Here is an 8,680-nt window from a genome sequence, read left to right as displayed (position 1 = left end):
TGGAAAATTGGGTATAGTTTCCCGGCCCGTTCCACTAGCTGTGGTGCTGATTTCAATTGTTAGCCTGATTGGCTTATTCTTCACCCCCAATGATTAGCACAGTTCTGACACGTCCCAGACAAATGGGTTCTCTCTCAATCGATTCATTACAGCATTATCAGATGGTGCTGAAAGGTACATGCAGCCTGCCGGGGAAGAAGTAGGTCATGAGTGTGTCTTTAGGTCATATTTCTTGCCCCTCTATCCCTTTCCTTACTGGAAGGATGATGGAAACTCTCCCACCGTGCACTCCTGGTCGTGATGATGTACCGGAACCTATGAAACCACTTTTCTTCCTCTTCGGTTTTACTCCCAGACAAAAGTAACTAATATGACCACTTTCCATTGATAACTAGAATACTCCTGTACCATCCTACTCTCCCATATATTGTCCTGACCAGGAACTTCTATTCTAGTGGAAGAAGCAGGACAGTGTCACCACTGCTCTTATAATGTCTCATCATCTGATAAGCGCAGAAGACTGTTGTCAAGTTGCAATCTGTAGTCTGATGTAAACTAAGCCTCTTAGTAACACTGGTACAGAGGCAGAGTTACAGTGGTTTTAACTGTAAAGCAGTAGTTCTCTGCCTTCCTAATTCCTTTGATACAGTTCCTCAGGTTGTGGTGATCCCCCAACCATAGAATTATTCCATTGCTGCTTCGTAACTAATTTTGCTACTGTTACAAACCCTAATGTAAATATTTCTGGAGACAGGTTTTCCAAAGGTGACACTGCCCACAGGTTGAGATCAGCAGTTCTGTAGTTAGATCTTGGTTAGTCAAGAACTGATGGGCAGTGACACCCCAGACCAGAGAAAGAAAGGATCGGGTTTTATTGGTAAGATTACATACAGCCCGTGACGGTAATGCTGACTCAGCTTGGGATGGTTTACAGTCACCCAGGAGTCATGTTTGTGAGCGGGTTTCTAGATGGCATTAACTGAGGTGGGACAGTAAATGTGGATTGACATCATTCTACATGCTGGGGAGCCAGGCTGAAGAAAAGGGAGAAACCTGGCTGGGTGCTGACCTTCATCTGGGTGCTGACCTTCATCTTGCTCAGCTTCCTGACTGGATTTGATGTGACTAGCTGCCTCAGGTGTTCTGTTACAGCCTTGGGAAGAGCAATTAGTACACAGGTGACAATCACCACAAGCTGTTCCAATCAGCAATGAAGTAAGTACTGAAAGACAAAGGGACATGTTGAACTTTTAAATAACTTAGTATCACATTTTTATGTATAAAGGCACTTATACACAGTGCTTTAATAACTGAACTACAAAAAATGTATCCTTTACTACAGACGTTTCAAGACAACCACCAGCTGTCGTGGTCAGTAAGTCTGACTTTAAGAAACTTAGATCTTAAAGATGAGGCTATTGGAACATGTGCTGGCTCCCTTAGCTTCCTGTAGTTGTACAAGAGACGGGCCATAGCATGGAAATTATGCCTCATTATTAGCTACAGTTTCTTCTGCAGGTGGCCAGTTACCCTGTACTGGTGAGGATCTACTGTGCCAGTCAGAGCACCTAGGCTTTTGTCTCACACCAAGTTAATGCAAGCGGTGTGAATATAGAGACAAGGGAGCAGCTGGGGGCAGAGCTGCCTTATTCCTCAGGAATCCTCAAAGTGACAGTTCCCCCATTACACCAGCTTGGAGTGGTAAAGCAACCTAGAAGACAGCCCGGATGCTGTAATGTAGCTTCACAACACCAGCCTGTCCGTCCCCCACTCCAGAGTCCATGGCAAGAGCCATGGAAGTGAGACCTCTGGAGATCCACAGGAGCAGCTGGGCTAGTTTGAGTGATAGAAAGGGACAGGGGAAGGTTCCTACTCAAAAGTCATGTATCTGTGAGATTTCTGGTCCCAAGCTGATGGAGTTCCTCAAATGACATTAACTGACAGCCAGGGAAAGTTTTAAGACAGTTCCAGAAAGTCCCCAACAGGACAAAAGGTGCCCAAGGTGATTCATTTTCAAGGCAAATGCCCTTAAATCGAGACGTGATACAAAGCTGATTTAGGTTGCTTTCTTACTGTACCTTCCAGGCAGAGTCTGATCCTGGGATCTTGCATCCTGGCTGTAGAAAATGCAGCCCCTACTCTGTACGTCTTGATAACCAAAACCCAGTGGACACCTGTCATCACATGCCACTCTTTCTCGATGTTTCCTTACTCCTCAGCATGCTGCTCTGTATTGAGCATGAGTTCATTGGTTATCACCTGGCCACAACCGTAGCTGATCAAAATGGACAATGTTAAAAGAATTCTGAATTTGAGGTTAAATTTAGTAACTGAATGAGCTCTCTGCTATGGAGGATGGGTTGCATGTTTGTGGTAGCACATGGGACAGCATATTGACATGAAGTAGTACCACGTTGGCCAGTGAGTGCTCACACACACATCCGCTTGTCACAGCACACAGTGAGAGGACATCTTTCTTGAGTCAGTTCTCTCTTTCCACCACGTGGGTTCTTGGGATGGAATTCAGGTTGTTGGGTTTGGTAATAAGTGCCTTTACTCACAAGAGTATCCAATTAGCCCAGGAAGGCATTTTTATTAGAACTTTATTTTTTATTTTATAGAATTCTTCTATTGGGAAGAGTGCTCTTCCTCCTTTTGAGGAACCTTTTTCTACCTCTAGTCGGCAATCTAACAAACAAACAACTTCTCTAACTGACAGAGAAGCAGGTTTCTGAGTTGAGCTGGCCAACTAGATAGAAGCTATGTAGCCTGACTGTGCAGACCAGGCTGGCCTCGAACTCAGGGGTCTACCTGCCCTTGCCTCTTGAGTGCTGGGATTAAAGGTGTGCACCACACCTAGGCAGTTCTGAATTCCTCTCAGTTCTGAATTACTTTAATTCCTGCTTGGCGAAGATGGATGTAGACCCTTCAGATAGTGTTTTGTGCTCACCACCACAGGGTTGGGTTTCTGGTAGTTGAGAATGATGAATGTACAGAAACAAAGCTTTCTCCTTACAGTGTGTCCCACATAAGCTCCTGCCTGTAGCATAGGAAGCCTTGTTAGAATCCACCTTCTGTAGCGTAGGTGGCTTTCCCAGCCTTCTGTAAGGGTTTGGTGGACAGAGGTGAAGTCTCCACATTAACCAAATTGAAACATTATTTGTTTGGCCCAGCATGCCAAAAGTGAAATATAATGCTGGCGTGATGACATACATCTGTTGTCCTCACAGAGCCTGAAGTAGGGGAACCGCTTAAGTCTAGGAGTCAAGGTTAGTCTGGGTAACATAGCAAGACTGTGTCTAGAAAAGAAAAATGGCTGACGGAAAGCTGGACTGAGCTAAAACCAGCTGCTAATGATCTGTCAGCATTTTGGAAGGGATGCAACAGGGTTGCAGAACACGATGAGGAAGCCTGTGAAGGAGGTATATGGGAATTTTCTGACTGGGTACACACTTAAAAATACAATCTAGCTGAATGCACACTGTATCCACCACAGAGGACACTGCTAACGTTCCGGCAGACACACCGGAGCCCAGGAGCCAGATGATGCTCAGTGTATTTGCCTAGCATCTCCCTGCTCAGTCGATGGACCTTTCGGCAGCACGGCCATGGTAATCAGGAAGGAGGCTGTGCGTGCATGTGCTCAGCAACATGGACTTTCCCTTAGCAGGGGTCACCTTGGCAACACCACTGCCAAGTGCTTAATCTGCCAAGAGCAGAGAAGAGCGTTGCGTCTGCCTCTCATGTGGCACCGTTCCCAGGGACGACGGCAAGCCAGCCATCTGGTGGCAGGTTGATTATACTGGATCTCTTCCATGGGAAGGAACAAGGGCTCGCCCTGAAGGGAATGACCACATGCTATGGAGATGCCTCAGCCTTGAGTGCTCATAAGGCTTCTGCCAGCTCCACTGACTGTGAACTCACAAGTGGCTTATCCCCCATCAGTGTGTGCTCGTCAGTGTTGCCTCTGACCAGAGAAGTCACTTTGTAGCAAGGGGAATTAACTGGGTTGGCCACACACGCCACTGGGAAGCAGCTGGCTTAAATGGACGGTGAGATGGCTTACGGAAAACGTAGTTATGATCCCAGCTGGATCATACAAAAAAAAAAAAGTGTTTGAGTCAAGATGTGGCAATGACAGTGGCTGATCTTACAGTGCCATCTAATAAGCTCATTTTCTTCTTTGGCTGGGAACCTTGCCTGCTGTGGGTTCAGAAAACAGGCCCAAGGGGAGAGTACTTCTATCAGGTGATGCAACATAGGTCCTATGAAGGTGGTAAGTCTGCCACCTGGCTATTTTGGGTTCTTTACACAATGAACATAAGAGGGAGAGCAGGAACCAACCTATTAGATAATGCGATTCATCCCAATCTCAAAGAGGACGTTTGCTTGGTTCTGTGTGGTGCTGGCAGTCTGAATCCAAGGCCTCATCCTAGTGCCACCCACATCAGAGCCAACGAAAAATGGCAGCAGCCTAAAATACATCATAAGGTACCCGAGGATCTCACCCTTCCACAGATGACCCGGCCACTTGGTCAGGATGCTTAGCAGCTGCAGTTCTGGCTGAGGGAAGTACCCCCAGAATGTTTTCTTACAAGGACCACAGGGTGGTCTCACTCCAAGCTTGCGTTCCAGTTTCAGGGTTCCTATTTCCCAATGAGGCTCCGCTCACAGGTCCTCTGGGTTAAGGTTTCAATACGTTTGTTTAAAAGCTTTGTTTATTGTGGCATCGTTCACATTTGACTTAACCATGGATAGGTGTGTGTGTTTGTTCAGGAATGAATGCAAACATCACCACACTCAGTTCTTTGTTTTGCGTTTTCTGGGACATAGTCATATGTATGTAGCCCAGGTTGACCTCATATTTACTGTGTAACCCAGGATAACCTAGAATTCCTAACCCTCAGTCCCCTCTCTCCCAGTGCTGGGGTTACACTTAGGCATTATCATACCTGACTTTTAATCTTTATAGTTTTATTCCTTATGTTAATTTAATTGGATTTCAGAAGAGCAAGGGGGTAAATACTCGTTGCTGAGCCAAAAAGTGCAGTTGAGCATCTTTACAAATGAAATGTGTTACCAAAGTAAAGTTAAGGATAAATAATAAAATGTCTTTCTTGGATCCAAAATTATTTTCAAATGCCTAAAAAATATTTTGAAAATGTATTTTACCCTCTAGTGGTGGGGAAATTGCTGACTTTATTTCTAACCTGGACATTTGATCATATGTCCTTAGCAATGCTATTAGGTTGAAGGAATGGATGGAGATTAAGAAGAGTGTGTAAGCGGTACTGTTTAGAAGAAGGTTAAGTAACTGAACTCAAACCATTGGTACCCACAAAAGAATAAAACCATGAATAAATTCCCTTTTCGTAGTAGGAGGAAAAAACAAGACAATGAGTAAGGAAATGTACAGTAATCATCAGTGGATAAAACAAACATAGAATAGCACCAATAGAAAGTGCAAGGAAAATGAAAACAAATTCTGAATTTCTGTAATTACAATGAGAGTAAAATAGTCCTGTGCCACAGAAAGGATAATTGTAACGGACTTAAATGAATCAAGTCTGCTCGGTTGCTGTTATGTGACTCTTTTACATTTATTTACTATATGTTTATATGTGCATGTGTAATCATATGTTTAAAAGCACTGTGCCATGGCGTACATGTAGAAGTGAGAGCACGACTTGCAGGACTTAGTTCTCTCGTCGATGAAACTGGTTCTGGAGGTCAAACCCTGGGGAGTCAGGCTTGGTGGTGAGTGTCTTTACCTGCTAAGCCAGAGCATGAGTTGAAAAGCAGATTGTTCTGGTAGGTTAAATAAATAAGCAACAACAACAAAAATTTATCACCTTCCAGAGATTTTGTTATATTCAAGAACAGAAATGTGTAGGGCAGAGGGGATAGTTCAGTCAGTAAATCACAGCCCCCTAAGTGTGAGCCCACAGCTACGTGTTAAAAAGCCAGGCACAGTGACCAGACCTGGAATTCCTGCATGTGTCGACAAAGTTAAGACCAAGGATGGTTTCTGGGCCAATAAGTCTAAATGGCAAGCTACAGACCCCTGGGAGATTGTATCTCACAGAACAAGGTAGAGATTTCCTGAAGAGAATTACAGATGTTGTCTTCTGGCTAACACACACGCCCACGCACGCGCGCACAGCATGTATACACACATACCACAAAAGAGTAGAAAGATGGGGAAAACTGAAGAAGTCAGCCATAGTGACACACTTGCAGTCTAGCTACTTGGGGCCTGAGACATGAGAATCACTTAAGACTAAGATTTGAGAGCAAGCTTTTCTGGGGGGCGGTGTAGGGTGGTGGTGGTGGAATCCAGGAAAATTCTAGCATAAAGTCTGCTAGCCAGGGTCTGGAGAGTTGATGCAGCATTTAAGAGCACTTGTTGCCTTTTCAGAGGTCAGTTTGGGTCCCTGCACCCACAGGGCAGCTCACAATCATTTGTACCTAGAGGATCCAGCGCCCTCTTCTGGCCTCTGTAGGCACTGCACATGTGGTACACAGACCATACAGGCAGATAGAACACGGGTGGACATGACATTAAAAAATAAATTAGTGCTGTACTAACATCAGACAAAATAACGACAGGCCAGTAGTATTCTCTGAATAAAGTCTAGTTAAAAAGTTAGCTTGTTATTTATTTATTTGTATTTATTTATTTATTTATAAAAGCAGAGTCTAAGATTTGCTAAATTAGTCCCATTTAAAAAGACAGGGGGGAGAAGGGGAAAAAACCCCAACAACCCAAAACCACCTCTACCACCAAAAACAACAACAACAAAAAACCCCCAACCTCTTACAAAGTAGAAAAATATGGGCTAAAGATAAATTCATGAAATAGTAAGAAAAAGAAAAAAAAAGAAAGAAGATTATTTTGTTGATTTTTTTTTTATAAAAAGCAATAAAACAGTCAATGCCTGAGAAAGGCTGACCAAGAAAAACAAGACAAAGCCAATTAGAGATGAAATAGGAGGCTCTGCTATTCAGCTCTGGCAAGAACTAAGCAGATAAAAAGGAACACTGTGAACAACTGCATGCCAATAAATGTGATCATTTTGATGAAATAATAAAGAATAATATAGCAAGTGTGACTCTGGAAGAAAGGAGTGGAACTCGGGATCCTTGTGCCTGACCACCGGGTGTACCACTGACAACCTCTAAAAGGCTGAGGCCGGAGATAGAACCTTTCTTAAAAACAAATACTAAGAAGAGAAGCCACAAAGAGTCAAACTAAGAACAGAAAAAAACCATGACCAGGAACAAGAAGGGCTGGAAAGCATTCATACGCTGTTGATATCGGCTAGCCTGGAGGTTTCAAACCTTCGTTTTGATTTCCTCCTTAAATGCAATTGTCCAGAGATTGTCACAAAACAGGAAGCTGGACTGAAGGACGAGCCTGGACCTAAGGGACTATATACTGAGGTAAGAATAAACCGGAGGTGAGCAAACTCCTGGGTCTTGTTTCTAGAACCTCAGAGGGCAGGGAATCTCTTTCGCCTTAGAGTAAGGTGGCCTCGGATCTCTGCAGGAGGGCAGGTTTCTGTTAGGCACTACTGTTGATGTGTAACCAGTCAGGTTGTCAACAGCTAATTGAGGATACACAGCAAGATGGGGAAGAGCCAACAGAAATGCCAAACAAGGCCAGGAAAGATAGCCCCGTGAGCAAAGCGCTGGCCACACATGCATGAAGACCGGTGTTTGGATCGGCAGCATCTACCTTAAAAGACTGAGAGTGAGGACACACACTTAAGACCCGAGTTCTTAGAGGGCCAAGGCAGGTGCACCCTGGAGACTTGCCGCTCAAAGTCTAGTGGAAGCAACACAATCCAGTTTGGGTAAGAGACCCTGCTTCTAAGAAAGAGGTTGGGGATAATAAAGGAGGCATCTGACATCAAACTCTGGCCTCTACTTGTACTTGCAAGGATGAGTACACTTATAAACATACACAGAAGCAGGTGACAACACACATGTACCAATCAACAGGCAAGTGTTTAATGGACAGGGGAAAGAAAATCATGTACAAAAAACAATGAAAGCATATGGCATGTGGCTAAAAGCGAAACGGATTAAACACTATTAAGAAACACAAAACAGGACAAAATCCATTTATATGTAGCTTATAAGACATACCTAAATCACAAAGACATAGGCTGAAAGCAGAAGTGTGAGGCACCAGGGCACTCAGAACTGGCCATTACTCAAGTGAGACAGTCCTTAGAGCAGAGTCACACCCGAGATCGGAAAGTCACTTTGTAGCGGTAAAATAGCAGTTCACCCTTTCGCCACAGAGGAATTAATAGAGCGAATGTTTATAAAATAACTGCTGAATCTACACACATAAATCACCGGGGAGGGGGTATAAAAGGACATAAGAAAATGTTTTGGAGTGAGATTATGTTTGATACCTTTTCCCTCCTTTTCTAGATAAAGTTTCACTGTCTATCCCTGACTGTCCTGGACCTCACTCTGTAGACCAGGCAGGCATCAAATTTAGAGATCTGCCTGCCTCTGCCTCCTGACTGCTGGAAATAAAGGTGTGCACCACCACCGCTTGGCAACCTATATCATAATTGCAGGAAAGGCTTACAAGTACACACAAACATCAAAATTCACTAGGGAGGGAAACTTGCAGTTAACTTTTGATTTTTTCCCAACCAGC

This window comes from Acomys minous (genome assembly GCF_964271855.1).
Source record: "Acomys minous genome assembly, chromosome: 3".
In the NCBI taxonomy this organism is placed as follows: Eukaryota; Metazoa; Chordata; class Mammalia; order Rodentia; family Muridae; genus Acomys; species Acomys minous.
Note: the sequence above shows the minus strand (reverse complement) of the source record.